This window comes from Myxocyprinus asiaticus, chromosome 3, assembly GCF_019703515.2.
Source record: "Myxocyprinus asiaticus isolate MX2 ecotype Aquarium Trade chromosome 3, UBuf_Myxa_2, whole genome shotgun sequence".
In the NCBI taxonomy this organism is placed as follows: domain Eukaryota; kingdom Metazoa; phylum Chordata; class Actinopteri; order Cypriniformes; family Catostomidae; genus Myxocyprinus; species Myxocyprinus asiaticus.
This window is the reverse complement of record NC_059346.1, coordinates 41,061,527-41,085,931: the sequence shown is the minus strand read 5'-3', so window position 1 is coordinate 41,085,931 and position 24,405 is coordinate 41,061,527. Positions and strand designations below refer to the sequence as shown.

At 37.0% G+C, this 24,405-nt stretch overlaps 1 long non-coding RNA gene across 2 annotated transcripts in view; it reads left to right on the top strand.

Annotated features, from left to right (window-relative positions):
* The window catches only part of LOC127428946 (uncharacterized), a 51,579-nt gene extending 29,065 nt beyond the window's left edge, over positions 1-22,514 (top strand). For both annotated transcript variants that reach the window (XR_007895209.1, XR_007895208.1), the window contains exons 3-4: positions 11,712-11,758; positions 22,204-22,514. This is a non-coding gene — a long non-coding RNA (uncharacterized LOC127428946). The remainder of the gene's footprint in view (positions 1-11,711; positions 11,759-22,203) is intronic.
* The last annotated feature ends 1,891 nt before the right edge of the window (positions 22,515-24,405 follow it).

Sequence of the window (24,405 nt, the reverse complement as noted above, 5' to 3'; positions counted from 1 at the left end):
TGCATCATTATATATATATATATATATATATATATATATATATATATTCAGTATATACTGTATATAAATAATGAAAGTGAATTGTGAAAAAGACTGTCAGTCCCTAATATTCTGTCTAATATCTCCTTTTGTGTTCCACTGAAAATGGAAAGTCGGGTTTTGGAACGACATAAGAGTAAGTAGATAAAACAGAATCCTATTCTTTTTATTTTAAAGTGTTCGGGTTGATTCAGTAATGTTAAAGGAATAGTTTACCCAAAATTATAATTCTCTCATCATTTACTCACCCTTATGCCATCTCAAGTTCATATGACTTTATTATTTCTGTGGAACAAAAACGAAGATATATTGATGGAGATATGATCTGAATATCATGCAAGTCAATGGGGACCAACACTTCCAAGCTCCGAAAAGGACATAAAAGCAGCATAACGATGTAATCCATATGACTCATGTTGTTTAACCCATGTCTTCTGAAGCAATACGATTGGTTTTGTGTGAAAACAGACCAAAATGTAACCTTTTTTTCACTATAAATCTTGACATCTGCAGTCTCCTAGGCAAAATCATGATTTGAAACTTGATTACATTTCCTCGCGCTTGACGTATGCGCAGAGCGCCTGTACAATGTACAATGCATGTACACGGGCAGAATGTGAGTACAGAATTATAATTTTTGGGTAACTATTCCTTTAAATAACATTTTTTTACCACATAAAGCAAATTTTTTTCTCTCTCTTTTTTTTTTTTTTTTGTAGTTTTTTTATTTATTTTTTTTAAGAAAACTGAAAAGGTTTCTTCAATGGAAATGCTATTTTGATGATTATAAATAACATGTAGCAAGTAGTTTTACTCAGTAAGAGATAGGAATGTGTTTTGGTTTGTAGGGATGGAGGCTTATTTTCCCATTCAAAGAGGGCAGGGAAACATGGCAACACAAAGCCAAAAGGCCCCCAATGCACACAGACTCACACAGCAACCATGGGAATGAAGGCTACTGGGGTTCAAGGTCAATGCTAGAATAGGGAGGCCTGCAGTTGCATTGTCTGTTTTGCCCCAGACTTACTTCTCACATGCATATGCAAACACACACTACCACTACCAAACACATGTCACCATCACCCCCAACAGTGTGGGTCTGTTTGTGCGTGTCACAAAATCAACAAAAGTAGGAGCTCGAAGCATGTGTGTGTGTATGTGCGTGCATGTGGGCGCGTATTCACATGTGCACACTCACTCGTCCCATCAGTCGCCGATAGAAACAACAGCTGTACATATACACAGAGGATACATTTCCCACAGCTTTGTTTGTCAGTCTGGACAAGCTTCGAGCTAGCTGGCCAGCTAGCTGTGAGAAATGATCTAAGACCTAGTGAAAAGAAAGACTGTGGCTAAGGCTGAGGAGAGAGTCTGTGATTAGCTCCTTTGTTGGAGGTCTTTTGAGCTTCATTGGTTCCAAAGAAAAGCCATCTAATGAATCCATCCAAGCTTGGCCGAAACTTTGTATGGACGACAAACTAAGTTATGGTGGTCTCCCCGTGCACCGTGGCACAGCATAATGATACAGAACGTTTGCACATATGGTCCCCTGATTTCAGGATCCTACGTAAGCACTTTCTCATATGCCTGGTTATCTGTCTGCTCCAAGGCACTAGAGGGGTCCGGAGGAGTGAGTTTACATGCCCTGGGGTGATTGAAATGTGTTAATAAAAAGATGTTGTGTAATAATAATAGTAAAAAAAAAAAAAACATCTGTATGCACATTTGTATGCTCAGAGAAACTTTGTGCTATGGTGCAGTTTCTGCCCACATTTTGAGAACTATTTATTTCATTCACTTTTTTCATAGAGATTTCATAAAATCCTTTATAAAAGAGTTCTAAGCCATGAACCAGTCCAGCCAGCTCCAAGTTGAATTACACCATTAATAACTTTGATTGAAGCAAAAAAGGTATTTGAAAATCGGGCAAAAAAACAAAGGTATAAGACTGTGTATTTAACGTTTTTAATGAGGAAATGAACTACATATCCCATGAGGCACTGAGAATGACATAGTTTAATTAAAAAGTTGATGAATATAACAATATATTTTAAGTTTATTGCTTCAAATAAATACAAATATAGGTAGTTTGAGAGTGTAGGAAGTCTAACTCAATTGCATAATTCGCAGTGCGTCATGGAAGTGAACAGTCGCTGCAGAGCTCTTTTGGCGCACTTTATTTATTGTGATTTTCTGATTTTGCCTTCAGAATTATGAGTAGTGTAGTTCTCCACCAAAAATAGTTAAAGTGACGGAGACTGATGGTGTCAGCAGAAGCATATACCATTGATTAACAACCTCTGAGCCCACATTAGGTATGTCTTTAAAGGTTTATGAGTTAACATTAAAAACCAATGCATCTATGGAATAAACTGAATAGGATTTCACTTCTAGAACCTGACTGTTGTGCTCAGTTTTACATTAGTCTGTGGAATACTCGATTCTGATTGGTCAATTGCTGCTTTCTGTGGTCAAATATTTTCAAATAATGACCGCTAAACTATATATATTTGACTGTGGTCTCTGAAAACCAATTCCCTACACTGTGTTCATTTCATCTAACATTCTTAAATAATTTAAACTAGAATCAATATTTCATGTCAATTTATGTATTTGGTAAGTAGCAATGGAATCAAAATATTAGCAAAATAAACCCATTTAAGTTAATGCAAGTCCCCTTAGCTTTGTGTCGAGGTCCTAATCAGTCAGAGACTCACTGTAGTTTGAGTCTAATTGTTTCTGTCAATCTGGGAATATCCTGGCAAAGTTGTCCTTGTCCCACAGCCCAGGGCCCCGTAACTGAGCACGGCTGAAGTGAATGGGCCCACTTTGTAGCCACACAGCAGGCTCGGGCCATACCTATTCTGCTCCCCAAACTGTCATGCATAACAACTTTATTGTGACCAAATGGTAGCTGAAAGCAAAGAATAAAGTGAGAGAATGAAAGATGAGAGGGAGTGAAAGAATTCTTCTCTTCTAGCAGAAATTAAAGAGAAGATCAGGGTTTGAGCTCAAAGTTTATATATCTAAATTTCAGTGTGGACTACGACTTAGTCCACACTTAGTTATAATTTCAAAGTATGGAGAATCATCCTTTTTTTATACAGGTATTATTGTTTAGAGAACTAGAATGGAAAGGGATTTTGTTTTATGGGAAGACATTGCTGCAAGATTTGGAAAAAGATAGATTTTGTTTGCTTTCTTAAAATCACGAGCAGTGAACGCCTAATAGTGGCCTGTCAACTGTTATGATAAGTCAAGTTCAAGTCCAATTTCAAGTTTTATGTGAAGGCTGAAAGTCTCTGAAACAGGAAAAACCACCCAAGTCAGCCAGCCAACAAAGACCAAAGAGTTATATGACTAAACTTTATGTAAATCCCTTCAGTTTGACTGGTAGGGAGTTCTTCCTTGAGAGTTTGTTTAGGATGAACGTCATGGTGTGAGACTATTCAGAGGATTTAGAGCCAGAAAAATCCACACTGTGGGGTCAATAGTAAGGGTTGAGGAAGGTTCCCTTCTCCTTTTTTCTGTTTAATACTTGATATTTTCTGAAATAACATAGGAGCAAGCTTCTCTGTGATGAGTATGAAAAAGGTAAAAGTTATTTGTGTGTGAGAGAGAGAATAAGAATTGAGGGGAGTGGTCTGTTCAGACCACAGGCTTGAGAGAAGAAGTAGCCCGTGGCTCTGTGAGACTCAACAAAAGGCAGTCTCTATCCATTGTGTTACTGCTGGATTTCCCACGAGAGCCCAGTCTGCTTGAAAAGGGAAGTGTATCAGTTTCTCCTGACATGGATGTTTATTCATTCTGTGGCCAACTGCACCACCAGCTCAAAAGGATTCACCTTACCGTTTTGATGTGTATGACACACACACACACTTTTTTGGATGAGATAGGTGAAAAAGAAAAACACTGGCACATGGAGACTAGTGTGAGCTGTGTGAATAGGCATGTCCGCCCTCACAGTGACAGTGTCTGTGACAGTATCATGGTTGCTTGTCTGGACTCAGCTTTTGGTGTGAAGTGAGGCACCATTTTGTACTGGAAGATCTCAGAATTATGGTGGAAGTTAACCTGTACTGATTCGTTTTATAGCTTCTTTCATCATAGTAGAGGTTCTGATTTGGGTAACTGATATCTAAGCAAACAATTCGTCATTAATAGTGTTGGGTAAGTTACTCTAAAAAGTAATTAATTGCTAACTACTATTTACATCTTCTACAGTGTAATTAGATTACTTTACTAATTAATCTGTCTGAAAAGTATTGCATTACTTATTACTAATTACTTTCTAAAACCCTCATCAACCTTGACCAAATGAAAAATACAAGGATAGACATGAAACCATTCTTTTAATTCTTTCAAATAAATCATATAAAATCAAATAAATTATTCATGAACTGGACAAAGAATTTAAGGGGGTAGTGTCAAATTAGAAAACATATATTTTAATATAAGACGTTAAATTTCGATTTTAAATTCACTATTATTTTACATAGAATTGTTCTATAGTCTATGAAGTATTTAACACAATAACATCAAAAGTAACTGTAATTAAATTACTGAAAAATTAAGAGTAATCCCTTTAATTTTGTTAAATGAAAAAGTTATTTAATTACAGTAATTAGTTAATTAGTAATGCATTTCACCCAATGCTGGTCATTAAGGAGCAATTGACCATTACATCTTCACATTCTTTGTAGTCTAGAGGTCCTCTTGTCTCCAATCAGGTTTAAAGTTTAGACCACATACAAATTAAAATTTTGTTTGACTATCTTTTTTTCTTTGGAACAAAAAAGGTGATGTTAGGCAGAATGTTAACCTCAGTCACCATTTACATTCTTTTTCTTTTTTTTTCATATAATGAAAGTTGTGTTACTGAAGCTAACGTTCTGCTTAAAATTTCCTTTTGTTTAAAAAGGAAGAAAGGAAGTCATACAGGTTTGGAACAACATAAACTGCCCAACTAACATCATCACCTAGAGAAATTGAAAAAATCTGGATTGTTTTCAAACATGTTTCCGAATTAAACCCGCCATTGGTCGGACAAACAAATAGTCCCATCCCAAACCCATGCTTTTGGTTGAGTCAATGTTGCTGTGTCTGGCTGGACAGAATGCTCAAACAAACAGCTATGTTTTGATAGCAGATTGCATTTCCCAACACCATCGTTAGCCAACTATGGTCACAAGTTCCATCATTACCAACATAGTTCAACAAATTGGTGTTTCCTGAAACCAAAGTTCCAATGAACATTCACAAACTGCATCACAAAGTTGTGTGGTTGGAACTACAGCTCTTTGTGGTTAGAAGCATAGTTCCTTGTTAGTTTGCTGTGTGGACATAATTTCACTTCGCTAAGGCTTCTGTATCTTTTATTCCATATATCTTTCATTTTGTCAAGACTTTGACTATGTTTACATGCACTTTATGCCATTTAAGTTCGTGAACACGGCTTATTATGTGTCCATGTTAACGCATAAGTGATGCTTTGGCTGCATTCCAAACTGGATAAATCAGCCTCCGAAGGGCACTTCAAAGGGAGAACAATCATAATACGCCTGCTGTAAGATCGCTTCAAACTGAATTTTTTTATAAAATGGCTTAAAAAGTGAGTCCCAAATGACTGTTATTTTGGAGCCCCACATCTTACAGCCCTCCACTGCTCTCACAGTGGATGGTAAAGACTTTGAAGGGAATAGGGCATAGGGCATAGGGATGATCGCTTCTAAATGGAATGAACCCATTTGAAGAGTGCGCATGTGTGTATGTGCTCAAACACGTCGGGGACCCTAAGGTCTGATATAGAGGGAAACTCATCTATTACAGCACAATGCATCTGTCTCATTACATGGAGCACACAGATTTTGTGTTTTCAGTAGCTTTCTCGCATTAAACGTCTTTCTGGCGTACATATTAATGAGCTATTTTAATTTGATATCCATTCGATCTCCATGTAAGTTATTATTCCACCCCCTGTGTAACGTCATTAATGACAGCTTCATATTGTTGAACCAATGTGGACCAAAAGATGGATGTGCAACATAATTACTACAGTTTCAGAAAAAGTCATGCCTTGCTAGTTATCCCTTTCATCCATACCGTCACACATATGTGACAGTTAATTACTGGGCCCTGCAGAGTAGCTTCACACATATGTGTTTCTACAACAGCCAGTTATGCTACAAGCTGCCAGATTCAAATTGGCTTTCCCACAGTCTGTAATATATTTTTGCTCAAACAGATACTCATACAGTCTTTTAAACCACAGAATTATTATTTTTTTTTAATTATTGTATTGTATTTATTTATTTTTTTACTTCACGCCATCCACCGCAGCAACCACGCTCAACTCACCACGCGCCCCACTGAGAACGAACCACGTTATAGTGACCACAAGGAGTTTACCCCATGTGACTCTTCCCTCCCTAGCAACCAGGCCAATTTGGTTGCTTAGGAGACCTGGCTGAAGTCACTCACACCCTGGGATTCGAACTAGCAAACTTGTGAACTCCAGGGGTGGTAGCCAGCATCTTTTACCACTGAGCTACCCAGGCCCCTAAACCACAGAATTAAGTTTATTTTATATACATACATCCAACTCATCACCAAAGTACCATGATAAAAAGTTTACAGCTCTTATACGCACAGTCAATTCATCAAATGCGATCTTCCTCCGATGCGTGCTGCCATTTGTTTATATTAGTAACGGTTGTCATTCGTCAAACAAACAGCTACTCAAACAGCTACTCATAATATGTTTATTTTATGTAACAAACAGCCAAATTGTCACCAAAGTACCACGATAACAGTTCACAGCTTGTATATGCAAGCCATCATATCTAAACGCGATCTTCCCATGCAGGCAGCCATGTCTGCTTATTATTTGCAGATGCGGTTTTCATTCACACAAAAAGCAACTCAAACAGTCTTTTCAGGCATATAATACGTTTGTTTTCCGAAACAGACAGCCAAAATATCACATAAGCATCACGATAAAAGTTTAAAACTTGTATACTCATAGTGGAAACCATCTGATCGAGCGTGATTATCCGATCTGTTTACATTAGCGCTTGTCACACAGTCAAACAGTGCATATAGGCAAACCAGACTGCTGATATTATTTGTTCATTTGTTTTTTACTACTACAAAAACTAAATAAATAAAACAATTACAGTACAGCAGACATAAGCCATTTGTTCACATTTTTACTATATTATATACAGTATTTTATTTTTAACAAAAATCAAAGATTTTATTAAAATAAAAAATTACTCATCTACACTCTGCACCTCCCCCCCCCAACCGGCTGTGCAGTGTCACATGCAAAAATAACTCACTCCAGGGGGCACTGCAGTGGAATTTATACCCTACTCGTGAAAAGGTTAATTTCTTCAATGATGCATCGTACTATGGTGGTTAAGCAGTAAGCTATGTTGTCATAAGGGAAATGAACCCCTGGTTGAGTACCATATGTATAGTAAATATTTTCAAGTTAATGAGGCTATAATAGGTTCTCGTTCTCTCAACAACCACACTAAAGGATTTTTGCTTATGTGTGAGTCACATTATAGTACAATTAGAACTCTAAAGCACCATGACTAAGATGGCTTTGTTTTGTGTTGGCGAACTTACTAAACAGGCTATAATATTTAAAAGGCTTTGTCGTTTATGCCCCAATTAACATGATTCAGGGTCAGTGCTAAAGCTTATACAGTGTAAAATATGACTTTATTCACACTCTACACACTCCTAGATCTTGTTAGGTGATCTGTCATCCATATGACGTGAGATATTAAAGTGTGGAGAATTCCTTCATTTCTATAGCTTTCCAGATTGAACAGTTTTAGCCAATCAGGTAGACGAGTCAAAACAAACTTCGCAAACTGAAACCGTCTCATTTCTGGAGCTCCATTATCGTCTAAAATATCTCAGCACTGCTTCTCCTCTCCCTCTTGACCCTTTGTGAGACAATCGGAACCTGTGGACCCAGTTGCCATGTTGAGTCTTGGTTTGAATGGCTCCATTGTTTGGATGCAACAAGATGCCAGAGCTTGTTTGATCCACTGTTCTGAAAAGTTTTTGTTCCGCTATTCTTTTCTCCTCCTTTTTGTCAACCGATGGATCAGCTGAGAAGGACAAGGAACATTGTCTTTTTTGTGCAGTCACTTCTTTTTCTCCCTGTATCTCCTCCTGCTTTTTGTGTAAATTGTGGCCACTGTGGATTCCGTTTAAAAAGTCATGTAGCTAATTTTTCCAGGAGGCTATATCGTCTTTTCTTCTGCAGCTCTTAAAGTGATTGTCCGCCATTTTCATACTAGATTGTTGAAGCCTATCCACATATTTGTCTCAGAGTTGCCTGGTTTCTTAGCAGGTGTGTCTGTCAGCCGACTTCTAAGAGGCAAAATCATGGTCTTTAGTGTGAAAGCAGTGAGGCCGCTGTCTTTCAGCCTGAATGCTAGCAAACTGTCAAAAATCATGTTTTAGTGGCTTGTTCAGGTCACACTGAGAGAGCAGCCTCTTGTTTCTTACTGTATCTTTCTCTTTCTTTCTGATTAGCTTTTTCTTTCCTTTTTCTCCTTTTTGTTGCCTACAATTGCCAGTTTGCAATGGGCATACAGTTTGTTGCCAGTTAGTGTAGGCTTAAATAATAATTTAGACCAAGTTTAAAACTGGCATGCATAGCTTGCAATAGCTAGCTAGCTCTATATCGATGCTACAAGACACTGTTCTAATTTGTTTGTAGTAAAAGTTATCCTTTTATTTTAAACTAGAACTTGTTTGCATATCCATTCCTTTAGCAAAGCATCACTAGCATTAAAAGCATCCACTAGCATGAGGTAGTACAGAAAAACACCATTGTCACATTATAGAAGGTTTTTTTGTCTGACGTGCTGCTTTGCCTTGCGTGGCATGATTTGTGAGTAGCCATCTGAGCTCAGCCTCTTTTGAAATGTGTTAAAGAACATGTGCATTTGCATAAGAATAATTTACACTTCAAATTAGCCCTTCAATCACAGAAAATGATTTTTAGTGTATGGGTAAGTAAGCTAAGATGCTATATTTGTATCAATATTTCCGTTATGGAATAATAATTATATTAATAATAATAATAATAATAATAATAACAACACTCTTTCAAATGATGATAATCTTCAATAAGATTTCATGAAGTGCTGTACAATAATGTATTTTAATGATTATAAAAATAATACAGTAGTGTGAAGAGCAGGCCGACACATTTAATATCTTAACATCAGGGATGGTTTGTAGGTCATGAGTGCCAGTGTATGTTTGTGCACTCTTAAACACTCATACCTGCATTGTAACTGAATGTGGTAGTGCATTTATAATGTTGTAGCAGAGAGGGAAGAGAAATGAACAAGCATGCTATTAAATTATTGATAATAGTTAATGAAAAGAATAATTTCAGGATGAACTGATGGATAAACTGAACATGTCCCTAGATACACACAATCACCACAGAGATTTGTATACACATGGAAAATATTTAATGGATACATATGGACTACCAAATGCCCAATCATAGTGTCAGAACCTAGAAGCTTTATGAAAATTATAAAAATTGAAAAATATTGCACCACTTTTTAAATATATTTTTATAGATGGCTAAATAGATTTATCCAGATTTCTCAATGTCTGGAAGGCCCTGTGATGTGTCTGCCTCTTCTCCAGTGAGTAAACCATTGGAAGACAGGGTAGATCTTGCCTGCTCTATACAGCCGTGAATTCATTTGCACACATATGAAAGAAGAGGAGCCCCTGGCAAAAAAACTGAGATATTTGTGCTGTCTGCTGTCAGATACCAAGAGAGGGAGTGTGTTTGTGTGTACACGGATGCTCGGCCTCAACCATCTTGCATGATGGAAGAGCATAGGTTTATCCCGGTCTCCATGGCAACATTGCAGCATGCCAGGGCCATCCTAAAGCACAGGTGCCCAGGGCAAAGCTGTTGATTCAGTGCAACAAGAAGAGAGGGGTGAGGGACTATGTGCATATGTTATGGGTTAAATGGTAGTACGATACAATTTTTATTGTTGAATGGAGACATAATAACATGAAACATCACAGGTGGCCCAACTCTTCAAAATAGTTGATCTGATGAGTTGGGGAAGCTTCTTTGACAGTGTATATTGCCAAGTTAGGCTCTAATCATAATTAAAAGTAGTTCAATCTAACCTAGCATAGTTAGCTACACTTCAAGCTACTAATTAAAAGTAGGTAACTATATTGATGCTATCTGGGGGGATTTTAAATCAGCTCAGTATATACAGTATCTGGCACAAAAACAATGGGGGGAAATTAAGGGTGACAACATTAAACAGCATTTGAACAGATCAATTTACACTAAATACCACCAATAAGTTATATTATATTATATTATATTATTATACTGAGCCGAACACATAGTTATGAACAGCATTTCCCTAAGTATTATATTATTTGGTAAAATAATTTTTTGTATTATTTATTTTATAATTGTATAAAATTATATAATGAAATAAAATGTTATTTTGTATTGTTTATAAATTTAAATGTATTATTTATTTGTTATTTATTAACATATTTATTATTATTATTATTATTATTATTTGAATACAAATATTGTAAAATTATTTTGTATATTGTTTAAAAAAATAAGACATAAAATGTCACAAAGGCATCAGTGCAGGAAGAGAATTAACTGAAAAATGTAGTCAAGTTAGTAGCATTGCAACTTTTAGTCCCCATCTCTGATAATAGTAGTTTGAACTCATCTTTAGAAGTCTTGGTCGAGGTATTTGCATGAGCAGCATGATTTGATTTTGTTTTAATGTTTTGCCCCAATATTTTTTTTACACCCATAACCACACAGGCTGTCATACAACCCTGAAGGGATGCTTAATTCGGACAGTGAATCATTAATTCTCACAAGCACTGAATTTCGCACAGATGAGACTTAGTGTTAGTTCACCCAAAAAATGAAAATTCTGTCATCATTTGCTCACCCTCATGTTTTTCGAAAGCCATATCACTTTCTTTCTTACATGGAACACAAAAGGAGATGTAAGGCAGAATATTAGACTTAGTCACCATCCACTTTCATTGTATGAAAAAAGAGATGCAATGAAAGTGAAAAATTCTGGCATACATCTCCATTTGTGTTTCATGGAAGAAAGTAAGTCATAAGGGTTTGAAAAAAAAAAAAAACACACACACATGAGAGTGACAGGATTTTCATTTTAGGTGAACTATCCCTTTAACTAAACCACAGGCTATCCAGGTTAAGACTTCAACTTCTTACACACATGCAATGAACAGATCTGTGGGGCATATATTTTTTACCTAAGCCAAATGTGCTTTTTGCAGAGGGGTTAAAAGGGCGAATGAAAAATTCAGTAAATTATTTATAATAGCTGAAACTCTTTTAGTGTTTCTCTCTGTTGGGTCGGTAAGGGAGACTTTACTTATATATTGTCAGGTACTGTATGTGGTGCAGGGGGCATTTTATCTGCATCAACAACAGAGCTGTAGGTTGAGAAAGAAGTAGGCCATGTCATTTACCTTTAGGTCAGAAAGGTACAGAGAGATTTGACAGGTTGAACTAGACATAAAAAAAAACAGTTCATTCACACATGACACTAATTATTGTCTTTTTCCTTTCCTCCTAGGTGATGCTCTAGTAGAGGTGCATTACTCTCTGCAGTGGGGAAGAAAGGTTAGTAAACTCTTCTGTTATTTACGTATGTCATATAAAATAAGAGGTTGTATTTGGGGTTAAAATGCAATCAAATGGACAAAGAGAACTCAGCAGTACACGGTGGTAGAGGTACAGTAAATTAAAGAAATAAAGAAAATTAAAGCTGCAAGCAGCGATGAACGGGCCCTCGCAACCTGGTGCACGTTGGGGCTGCTGTGCCAGGGGAATGTTTTTTTTTGTTTGTTTTTTGTTTTTTTAGCACTTAAATGTTGTTAAGAGTGTATCACAGTGTAAAACATGTCATTTCCTGTTGCCAGTAGGTGGTGCTATGACTATAACTGAATATTGGCATGTAGGTGTATTCAGGCTGGGACTCTTATAAAACATGTAAAGTTTGGAGCAGATTGGACATTTTATGTTTGAGTTATAACAACTTCCTGTTTCATGGCGAAACATCGAATTTTGTCAGGACGCCACGGACATGCCATTAAAAAAAAACTCAAAATCTTCGTAATTTATCATCGCCAAGGCCTTTAGATTAGACTGACCGAATATGATGTTGATCTGATTTAATATCTAGGAGGAGTTTGTTAAAGTTTGAGGCCTGGAAATGGCAAAAACTGAGCAAAAATTGAAGAGAAAAATCACAATGGTTGACTTCCTGTTGGGTTTAGGATATGGTTCTAAGAGACCTTTTTGTACATGTTGACATGTTACAGATGCCTACCAATTTCCTTACGTGTAGGTGAAACATGGCGTGAGGGCTGCTTCGTTGAAATTTTGTAGGTGGTGCTATCGAGCCATTTTGCCACAATTAATTCTAAAACCAGTATCAGATGTAAATTTTCCCCACTTTTGAGATGCGTGCAAAGTTTCATGAGTTTTTGAGCATGTTTATGCCTCAAAAATGTGACTCATTTCATATCGAAATTTGTCAGGCTGCCACGGACATGCCCTTCAATGAAAACTCAAAAGCTTCACAATTTAACATCACCAAGGCCTTTAGATTAAGACTGACTAAATATAATGTTGATCTGATTAAATCTCTGGGAGGAGTTTGTTAAAGTACAAGACCTGGAATTGGCTGTTGCCAGTAGGTGGCGCTATGACTATAACTGAATATTGGCACGTAGATGTATTCAGGCCGGGACTATTATCAAACATGTGAAGTTTGGGGCAGATTAGACATTCTATGAATGAGTTCTAACAACTTCCTGTGTCATGGCGAAACATCGAAATTTTTCAGATCGTCACAGCCACGCCGTGCAGTGAAAATGCTTCGCAATTTAGCATCGTCAAGGCCTTTAGATTAGAATGACCAAATATGATATAGATCTGATGAAATATCTAGGAGGAATTCGTTAAAGTATGAGGCCTGGAAATGGCAAAAACTGAGCAAAAATTGAAGAGAAAAATCTAAATGGCTGACTTCTTGTTGAGTTTAGGGTATGGGTCCAAGAGACTTTTTTTGTAGGTATTGGCATGTGACACACGTGTACCGATTTTCGTACGTGTTGGTGAAACGTAGCGTAAAGCGCACATCGTTGAAAGTTTGTAGGTGGCGCTATTGAGCCATTTTGCCACACCTAATTCTGAAACCCATATCAGATGTAAAAACTTCTGATGCGTGTGCAAAGTTTCATGAGTTTTCGAGTATGTTTAGGCCCTCAAAAATGCGATTCATTTGGGGGGGGAAAATACACGCATAGAAGAACAATAGGGTCCTCGCACCATCAGTGCTCGGGCCCTGATGAACTCCAGATACAGTAACTACACTTCACTGAGGAACAAAGTCAACTCAACACACGTGTACCGATTTTCGTACGTGTTGGATTTTCGTACGTGTTGGTGGAGGTGAATTAAATATAGAAAGAAAAATGACTCTCGGTTATTGTCCTCTTTTAAAGGGATAGTTCACTCAAAATTTAAAATTCTGTCATATGCGTAGCGCTGACAGTAAACAGATGCCACATTCTATTGCTCACAGCTGATTGGTGCGTGCTGTCTGCATGTCATTTAACATTTTGGCATGTGAGTTTCTCCTGTACTGACGTTTGTTCTTTAATGCGCACTGTTATTAAAAACAAAATCTTACCTCACACTTCATAGCAGATGCACTGGAGGACAAATTATATCACAGCAGGTGCACTGGCGATCAGATTATATATTATCAAACATACAATGTGGTTTTTAGATGTTTATAATGATTGATTATGATAGATAAGATGGAATCGCAAATGTGCTTGCCAGCTATGCACGCCGCCATATTGTTTACATGCAATGCAACATAGGACTATGAGTTCATGATAGAGAAGGATTTAAAAACCTAGCCCTTCCACTTTCCCAGCACTGGAAGTGGTAAGAATGAGTGATGGATGGAATGGGAGAAGGCTCGTGTGGACAGACTAAGAAAACATGGCCGCATCGCTGCATCAAAACGCTCTGAAGGTAACGGCTTTAAACTTTTATTTAGTGATTGTTTGAATGTTTGTAACATATAAAAATAAAGATATTGTGATGTTGAAAAGACTATTTGAGCAGCTGGTTCATTATGACAACCGCTTCAGTCCCTCTTTTGCTGATAAACAGCAGCACAAATGCAGATCACACTGTTTTTATAGTACGTGTCTGAGCCCAGCATAGCTTGATCACACCAGTTTGATCATACATGCGAAAGGGTTAACAATGTCAGAACCCTTCTACTTAGGGGAGCCTACAAGCTTAGCCTAAAATAGCATAATGTAGCGGTCCCATAGACATTCTATGGATGGTACACTGGCCAAAAGACAAGAGGCTGTTTTTTTCATTGGATGATAATGGAGGAGATGCTACAGTGTGCTGAATAAACTGCTTTTTTGAGGAAACATTTAATGAATTGACTGCCTGTTTGTAAATCTTTAACATGTTTTACACTAAACAATAATTTTGGACTTAACTATGTGTGGCGTTTACTACAACAAAATTGCTGTTTTATAAGAGAAGACACGGACAATTTTGCGACAGGTAGTTGTCAGTTTATGGCTCTCCCCATTCGTTTGTATGGTATCCACAAATGGTGACTTACTGTCGTAGCATGCTAGTTTACTGTTACGCTCTCTCCAATATTAAAAAAGTGGAGGTTTTTATCTCTGTATAGACAACATCTGAAGAATGTTCACTTCGATGTGTCCGGTGTTGACATTTTGTTATGCAGAACAAAAATGAGATCTTTTTAATGAATATTTGTGGTGTTGTGTAGTGGACTAAAGCACTGAACTAGTAAGCAGAAGGTTGTTGGTTCAATCCCCACAGCCACCACCATTGTGTCCTTGAGCAAGGCACTTAACTCCATGTTGCTCCAGGGGGATTGTCCTTGTAATCAGGGCACTGTAAGTTGCTTTGGATAAAAGCGTCTGCCAAATGCATAAATGTAAGCATTTTGGTCCATGTTTCCAGTACAATGGTAGTGGATAGTGCCTCACTTTAAAGCTTAAAAAAGTAACCAAAATTATCTTAAAAGTATTTAACATGTGTGTCATAGTCCAAGTCTTCTGAAGGAATATGATGAAATGTAAATAATTTTTTTTGTGAAAATCGTGAAGTCTGTTGAATGTTCATGAGTGCATGAGAAAAGCTGGTTCACAGTGGCATATGTATTCACCCGAGAACAAAACAATGCAAGTTCTCATATGAAAAAAGCTTCTCTCATAGCTTTGATGAACACATTCTTTTTTTAGCTTTAAAGTGAGTCACTATCCACTGCCACTGTATAAAAAATAACGAGATTAGGTTTGGAAAGACACAAGGGTAAGTCAATTATGGCAGAATTTTTATTTTTGGGTGAAATATTCTAGTCTACATATTTGGAAGAGCAATGCACTGACTATGTTTACAAGGACAACAGAAAGTGGCTTATTGCGAGAAATTGTCGTTCCCTTTTACATGCACTGTATAAGTGGTGTTCTCTTTACACACATATAAATGCAGCACGGTAAGCAAGCATTGATGGGCAGTAGCTTCACTTCAAATAGCGAAGCTATTAGCTTAACTATATTTCTGAGTAGCGAGACAGTAGCTTCGCTAGTTTTTAAATCAAGTAACTCTTCAGTAGCGAAGCTATATTTTTGACAAGGTAGCGGCGTAGCATTGAGAACTAAAGATGTCCGATCACAAATTAATTGCTCATTTGAGTCAGATCTTTACAATAAATTGGTCACACGTGATAGGAAAGCAGTCTGAACTGGTTCGCGATTCAATCTGAATGACTCAGAAAGCTTGCGCGCACTGCTGAATCATTTGGTGCATGCTCTTACTTGTCAACAACCTCATCAAATATTTTATAATATGACAAATAAAGATAACGCTGGTTGCAGTGGATCTACAATCAATCAATGGAAATTTGTTGTACATGTAGAACACATAGGTTTGTATAGGTAACATGCATAAATGTGAATTTACATGTTTTTTTACATGCATATTATATTGTACCTACTGTATACTTGTATACTGTATTGCACTATACTGTACAATGATGTACATTGGCTTTAATAAACATTATGTAAATAAGTATTTTAGATGCTTCGTCTATGACGTATGCTCTGTGGCAAGCTACTTTTGGCATGTAGTTTGTAGTGTAACTTGCTACTTTTTCTGAAGTGTAGCTTTTAGCTTAGCTTAATTTATTTTTCTGTTGAGTGGTTGGTAGCTTAGCTAGCTACATTTTTTGAGTAGCTTGCCCAAAACTGTAAGTAGCTTTATCCAAAACAATGTAATTTCCCTGCGATGCTTGAGTAAATAACAAACATGGCATCTGAGGAAGACTTCACTATTTTATTCTCCGTTGCTTCACTTTATTTTTATTTATTTATTTATGTTGCTGTGTTTTTTTCCTTAACTTTCCATTGCGACCTGTAGCAGGATTGCACTGCAATAATGGAGTTTCCCTCTTACATAAAACTCTGGGATTCCCCCAATGTATGGGCGCATATAGGTGGATGTGAGGGACAGTCGATATTTTACATTGGTGTGTGTAAATTGGTATAGATTATAGTGTATGTGCTTTTCCCACTGTACTCCCAGAAATATTGAATTCTTTCTGCTATGTTGACTTGTTGTTGGGCTCTGTCCTATGACGTTAAACCGCTTTCTATTAATCCCTTTAGCAGTGAAAGGAAAATGGCTTTCTCATTTACATGACGTTTCAGAACGGCAATATCTGCAAAAACCCTGAAATAAACAGTTTTCTTAAATGCATGAAAACGTGGTCAAGGTATGCTACTACTAACAATGATGGTAAATTTTATGTTGTATTTTTCCACTGAGAAGCCAACATTAATGATTTTTTCGTTGTTTCAGAGTTCCAAATTGCTATTCTGCCAACTATAATTGATCCATTCTTCAAAAAAATTTTGCATATGTACATTTACACTTAGGTCACATCTACAGTAATACATTTTTGTTTGAAAACACATTGATTTTGCTACATTGACGCCTCTTTGTAAAACAATGATGTTAGGAAACTAAAATCTTGGAAGGAGTTGTAGCAGAGTGGTTGACTCAAGCCAGAGTGGTTACTGAACAATTGAGTAAAGTGCGCTCCATGTCGAGTCAAAGAGTTCAGTTTGGGATAGATTGGTTTGAGCACCTCTTTCACTTCACAGAGAAATAACATAGATTTGCAGCAGAACCTAACACAGATAGGCCAGTGAATTCTGCAAGCCCGTCAAAGCAAAGTGATACTAAAAAACATATCTGTGCAGATCTTGGACCACACTTCAAATGTGGATGTTTCTCCTGACGCATTGTGCAGCATGCAGCGAGCATTTTAAAGTGTATTCCTCTGGGCTGAAGTACTTTTTGTTGTAGTCTTGATTTTGTATTTAATTATTTACTTTCTGGGACAAGAGATTTGGAGTAGAGATGGTTGGATGAGACATCCCATAATCTAACAAGCCACAGAAGAAAGTGCTTGCCTGACCATCAGTGACTTTCACAATACCCTACCTGCAGTGACTGTTTTGAAGTTCAAGGGAACCTTGGAAACAGGCTAGGTTACCTCAGCTAAGCAACCTGGTCTCATATTTATTTTTATTAATTTATCAGACACTTTTATCCAAAGCAACATACAGATGAGGAGTATAATAGAAGCGATTCATATAATCAATTACTATCTACTTATTTGCTAAATAAATTTTATGTGACTCATTATATATATCACAGCTATTCCCTGTTGAAATGAACACTAGAGGCACTACAACAATGACTTTTAGTCACGTTTACACAAATCATGAGTAAATGACAAATTATCAGATCATAAACACTTGCTTTTCGCCCTGTTACTCACAAAATGCTATCTTATAACATCTAAACACTTTTACTATGGTGCATGACTTGTAAGGCGATAGGCTACATTTTAACATTTGCATCATATTACCAACTATCTTTACAAGCTTGTCAGAGTGCAGTCAAATTGCCTGGTAGCTCAACTGACAGAGTTAACCATGTGTGATGCAAAGCAGCAAGGTATGAGTCCTGAGCACACTGTCGACAAGTGAGCTGAAAGTGTCATAGAAGCATAGAAGCACAAAATGATGTGGTTGCTTCAGCATTTGCATTTTTCATCTCACACCTCCTTTTTGATTTTATTGGTTAAATTTAGGTTGAAGGTTTAAGTTATGGTGATCGATAACAATAATCTGTTTTTCATCTCACATTTGCTGTTTAGTACACTATTGGTTAGGTTTAGGTTTAAACTTGGCATATAGGTTCTTACAAAGACCTTTCCTGTCTAAAATCTCATTCTTGTCATCGCCTTCTAAAACTTTTAGAAATGTAATACTTTAATACCAAAAGAGAGGTAAAGCTAGGGGGATAAGTTATTCTTTTGCCCAATCGCAAACAACAAATAATGAGGCAAGGCTGCAGCACAGACCCTCCCAGATAACCAAAAAAACAAAAACAATCTTATCAGGTGTTAAGGAGAGGTGTTAACAAAAACCATGTGAGAAGATGAGGAGGAAGAAAGGAGAAGACTAGAACGTGTCAGACCCTTGTCTGCCATTATTGTTTTCCTCTTGTTAGTGAAGAGAACATCAAGATTTATGAGAATTTTTTTATTCATTTGACTCATGCTTCACAATAAGGCAGGGTTTAGTTTCACTTTGGTTAAAGAACTTAAGCCTGTTGATAAGTCAAACTCGAGGTCAGTGGAAAGCATCATGGATGTGAGCAGTATCATACTGATATCTTCCATGTTCATCTAAACTGACATTTCAGGAAGTGAATCAGCTTGATCTCAAAGCAAGTTCTCACCAAAAACACCAGAAACTTGGCTAAAGTTTCTACAACAAAAACTAAACAGGGGCTCTGCAGTTAACTACATGGAGTGTTGAAACAAGGAAGTTTCATTTCAAAAGATAAAGATAGAGAGTAAAAGGCATAGGACCATTCTGGGTCTATTAGAGTCAAACGATTTCAGAATCCAGCTCATGAATGTGCACTTTACGTCTGACAGTGCCATTGAGACTATTCATATTGTTAAAATCCTCCATTTTTAATTTTTCATTGATCTGTTCTCTTCCAAGTGTATGCTTGGATTAAGTGTATATCTATATTAAAGAGGTATAATAATACATTGTAAGCTTACTTAAAGACAGTCTTCAATATTGGAAATGTCATAATCCCTCTTAGTGGGAGACAACTTTTAATAAAATTGGCAAACTGTGTGGAAAACTTTGTGAGGACCCATCCCCAGTGCCATAGAGAGAGCCGTTTTTCCAATTTCTATAGATAAATGAAATGATCATGGTAGCTTGCACTGGACTAAATGAGCAGCAAGGGATTTGTGAGGGCTTTATGTCAGAATTAGTGCTTTGTGTCAAATCACTTATAAACTAGAGGCATAACAAGGCTTTTATACCTTTTTTTTCCATTCAACTTTTGCTTCTTACTTTGAAAAGAAAGGAAGAACTCACTATGGGCCACTAACAGTATAATAGACTGTTTAAAATATAATAAAATAGCATTGTAAAAACATAAAAAGTTATAAAAGTACTTCAAGATGACAGTCCTATATACAATGCAGCACCAGTAACAAAATTTCTGGTGACAGTGAATGCTGGCCAAGATACATTATTTTTTTGTAAAGGCACTAAGACAGAACCCTACTGAGACTGGTTAACCCTTAAAAAAAGCCTGATAGAGTACAGCATTGATCATTGCAAATGAGCAGTGCCAAATGCTTGTTTTCAACACTAAATGTAAGCTTTTACAAATAGCATTTCATCTGGAAAGAGCACCACCTATATATCAATGGTGGTACTATTCATTTACAGATGATGTACAGTAAGCCCTTTATTTTAAGCAAAGAAATAAAATAAAGAATAGATAGTGAAAATGAGAATAGTTCAACATTGTATCTGTTTGAAACAAATATATAATCTTGGTTTTTATTCAAAAATATTTTTATTGCTTTATCAGAATATGAATGTCTGCCTGGTGGAAAATGTAATGAAAAATGAACTAAATATTTCATTGACTTCCATTGAAAATATTTCCACATCTAGGGAACAGAATATCATAGAGACTTGAGGGGATGGTCTCTTTTGACTTGGGCTAGTAAGCAACCATCTTGCAATCATTTAATAATGTCTTAACAACCACCTAGCATCACTCTAGTAATCACCCAAATCACCCTGAAATTGCATGGATGTAGACAAGTAACATACAAATGTAATATTTGTTGTATATTGTTTGACTTATTCCTTTATTCACTGTTGTGGAGAATATAAAGCCATTTTGACCAAATACAAGATTAAGATTAGTTTTACATTTACATTTACATTTACATTTATTCATTTGGCAGACACTTTTATCCAAAGCGACTTACAAAAGAGGAAAACATAAGTGAATCGTCTTAAGGAGACAGTGGTATGAAAAGTGCTGTATTACAAAGTTTCACTAGCATCATAATAGTATCTAAAACAGAATAAAGTGCAACAGGAAAAACATTATTTATTTTTATTTTTATTTTTTTAATGACTGGTTAAGTGCTCATGGAAAAGATGTGTTTTTAGTGAGTCAGCTTCACAGATGGATTTGGGAAGGTCGTTCCACCAACGTGGTATGATGAAGCTGAAAGTCCAGGAAAGTGTTTTGGTGCCTCTTTGTGTTGGTACAACAAGGTGACATTCCTTAGCCAACCGCAGGCTTCTAGTGGGCACGTAGCTCTGCATAAATGATTTTAGGTATGCTGGAGCAGACCCAGTGACTGTTCTGTATGCCAGCATCAGAGCCTTGAATTTGATACGTGCATCAACCGGTAGCCAGTGGAGAGAGACAAGGAGTGGTGTAACATGTGCTCTCTTTGGTTCGTTAAAGACCAGACGTGCTGCTGCATTCTGTATCATTTGCAGGGGTCTAATTGCACATGCAGGGAGGCCTGCAATGAGAGCATTACAGTAGTCCAGTCTAGTTATGACAAGTGACTGGACAAGCAGTTGTGTGGCATGTTTAGAGAGGAAGGGTCTTATCTTCCTGATATTGTAGAGTGTAAATCTACATGATCTTGCGGTCTTTGAGATGTGGTCTGTGAAATTTAGTCTGTTTTCGATGGTTACCCCTAGATTTCTGACTGATTTGGAAGGCGTTACTGTAGTTGCACCCAGCTGCATGGTGATGTTGTGTTCAACAGCAGGGTTGGCTGGAAAGACAAGGAGTTCAGTCTTGGCTGGGTTGAGTTGCAGGTGGTGTTCCTTCATCCAAGCCGAGATGTCTGCCAGGCAGGCAGAAATTCGATCAGTCACTGTGGTGTCGTTGGGCTGGAAAGACAAGTAGAGTTACGTGTCATCAGCGTAGCAGTGGTAAGAGAAACCAAACAGTTTTACTGTTTTTAACTCTTAAACGGGTAAAAAAAAAACCCGTGTTTCCAAGTTGGGAGGAGACGTAAACTTTCAACATGGCGGAGGTGTACGGTTTCTGTAGTGAATGACAGGTTTTATAAATTTTTCTAAATACAGCTAATTGTTAGCACTGGCCATTTTGGTCTTACTGTATTCATTAATGTATATCAGCAACCATTTGATGCATGTTTGATACAATTGATGTCTCAATTGCTTCTGTCTCTATATGTAGTCTCAGACTGACACGATGTTCAGTGGGGGGCTCTGTGGGGGCCATGACATCTGTTGCAGGGCTCCCTGTTCTTCTATTCTAATCTTTTCTATTTACAAAAGTAATGTTTGTGAGTCTAACATTTATATTTCCTATTGACACACTAAAGCTGAAGATATAAAGAAACATCTTAAGACAAATGCTTTTGTGAAACATTTTATTTTGCACAGTACTGTATGATTTTTAAGAGAAATTGAATGAAATTTTAATTATTCACTTTCATGTTTATTAATGTTTAATGTCATAGTTGAAAAGGTCTGTGTAATGTTCTGTAAATTACAGTCCATACTAAAGTGTTGTTCTATCTCCTGCAGGTTACGAGAGCTCTCCAACACAAGCCACCCTCAATAGTGTCAAACTCCTGAAGACAAGAATTCAAGAATTGAACAAGTGGACTATTTTCTTCAGATTTGCCTACCTGGAAAGATGACCATTGTGACCTCATGTTGCACTAAGATTTTCCAAGCCTGACATCACATTGAAAGCAACATACAAAGTGACTTGAATAACCCTTGAACTTTGTATTGCATGGAGTGTATTATAGTATTTTATGACAAAATTTCTGTTGGATACAACTTTTCTTGACGTGCTTGTACTCAAGATTTTATTCATTCAATAAATTGTGTATTATAAAAAAGGAAAAATGTCTTGTGATTTATTTGTTGAACTGTAGGTGATGAAATATTTAATATCCTGGGTATTAAAATGATCAGTCTTGGATCCATTGAGAGGGTTGACATTGTTGAATCAGTACCCCACTAAGGGACTGCTGCTCAGGGAATTATTGCTTTACTCTGAACATGTCACCTCTACAATATTTCTTGGAATATAATGTACAATTATCCTTTCTTTTCTTTCTTCAGATCTAAGTTTTCTCTGTTTTGTCATTGTTCAAAGATTTCACCCCCACGCACACATACGAAAGAACAATAATGTGGAGTCAATATGTCACTGCTTGGATTTGACTGGTACACATGTAAGTTTCACATGCAAAATTAAAAACAGCTAATTAAAAAAAATTTGAAACAGATTTGTTCAGGCCGAAACCACCATAGACCTTGAGGGAGACATTCTGCTCTTTCTACATGTGTCACATAGAGTTGAGCACATGGAAGTCCACCAGAACCTCTGAATACAAAGCCAGGCATTGTGTGTCACACTGACCTCAGTGTCATGTAACTCTGTTATGCCCAGGTGTTGCCTGTATCTGGAGCAAAAAAAAAGGTGTTTTGCTCTTACAACTAAACTAAAAATAAACTGAAACAACATTGTGGAGAGGAAATATTGAAGAAATTATACTTGATGAAAGGAAAATCTTGAGAATGTGAATTTTAGCAAGATTTTCAACTTAAATGTCAGTCTATACCTCACAAAAAGCTATCATATGTCTTCAGCAGACTTGGAATATAGTACACAAGTCATATGGACTACTTTTTTATGCTTGTATGGTCTTTTTTAGAGTTTGACAGCTTTTGGTCCTCATTCACTTTTATTACAGTAACAACATGGTTGTGAGTAAGTGGTGACATAATTTCTTTTTTGGGTGAACTATCTTTTTACATTTCAATCAGCCTGTTTGTCTTGAATTAACACAAACAGACCTTCCTGCAGTTGTGCTACTGCGTCCATAGACCAGCATTTATTTCATTCAGTAGCTCAGACACCCTATCTGCCATCTGATGAACACATGAATTCACCTTATGAATCTCAGTTGTTTCAGTCCAAACCTTCAGATAAATGATCTCAGACTCATAATCTGTAATCCGGAGATGGAAAATAATAAAGAATTAGAAATGACGGGCAGAGGCAAAATTTGATTAGGCGTTTTGACTGACTGATGCCCATTGTAAATCTATGATGACTGATGTTCCATCTTCAGTTATGAATCACAGTTTTAGAGTAGATCTTCCCAGAACAATGGTGCTGCCTGCCTCAACTCTCCGGCACAATTGAATTGTCTGAAAGCACATAGAACCACAAAAAGCCCCGCTAGCTTGCTTTGGAATCACTAACAAATGATACTAAATCAGCAGCAAACAATGAAACTCAATATACTTTCTGTTGACATTTGAAATTTAGAGAAAAGAAAATGAACTCAGAGTGCTTTTAAGGCCAAAGCAAGTGACCTTGGTGAGGCCTGGCAGAGGTATCTAACTTTAAAAACTCCATTATCTACTCCAGGACTTGCACTCTTTTTTTTTTTTTTTTTTTGCTTTATAAGAAAGAGGAAAGTACAGTGCAGTATTTCACCTTTATCTCCAGATAGCAGGTCTTTGTGTTGTGTTATCTTATTCTTATTGGAAAGAAGGGAGAGACGTGAAGGAGGGAAAAAGCCTCCAAGGCGCGATACACAGCGCATTCCCCGTGGATGGCGAGATACCAAATACTTCCTTTCCAAACTTTCCACCACTTTCATGCTAAAGGAGTTGAGAGCCAGTTGCATTGCAAAAGGAGCTTCTTTTGGATTTCTGTACAGACAAATAGAGGGATACATCTGAAAAAGCAGAGCATATGCC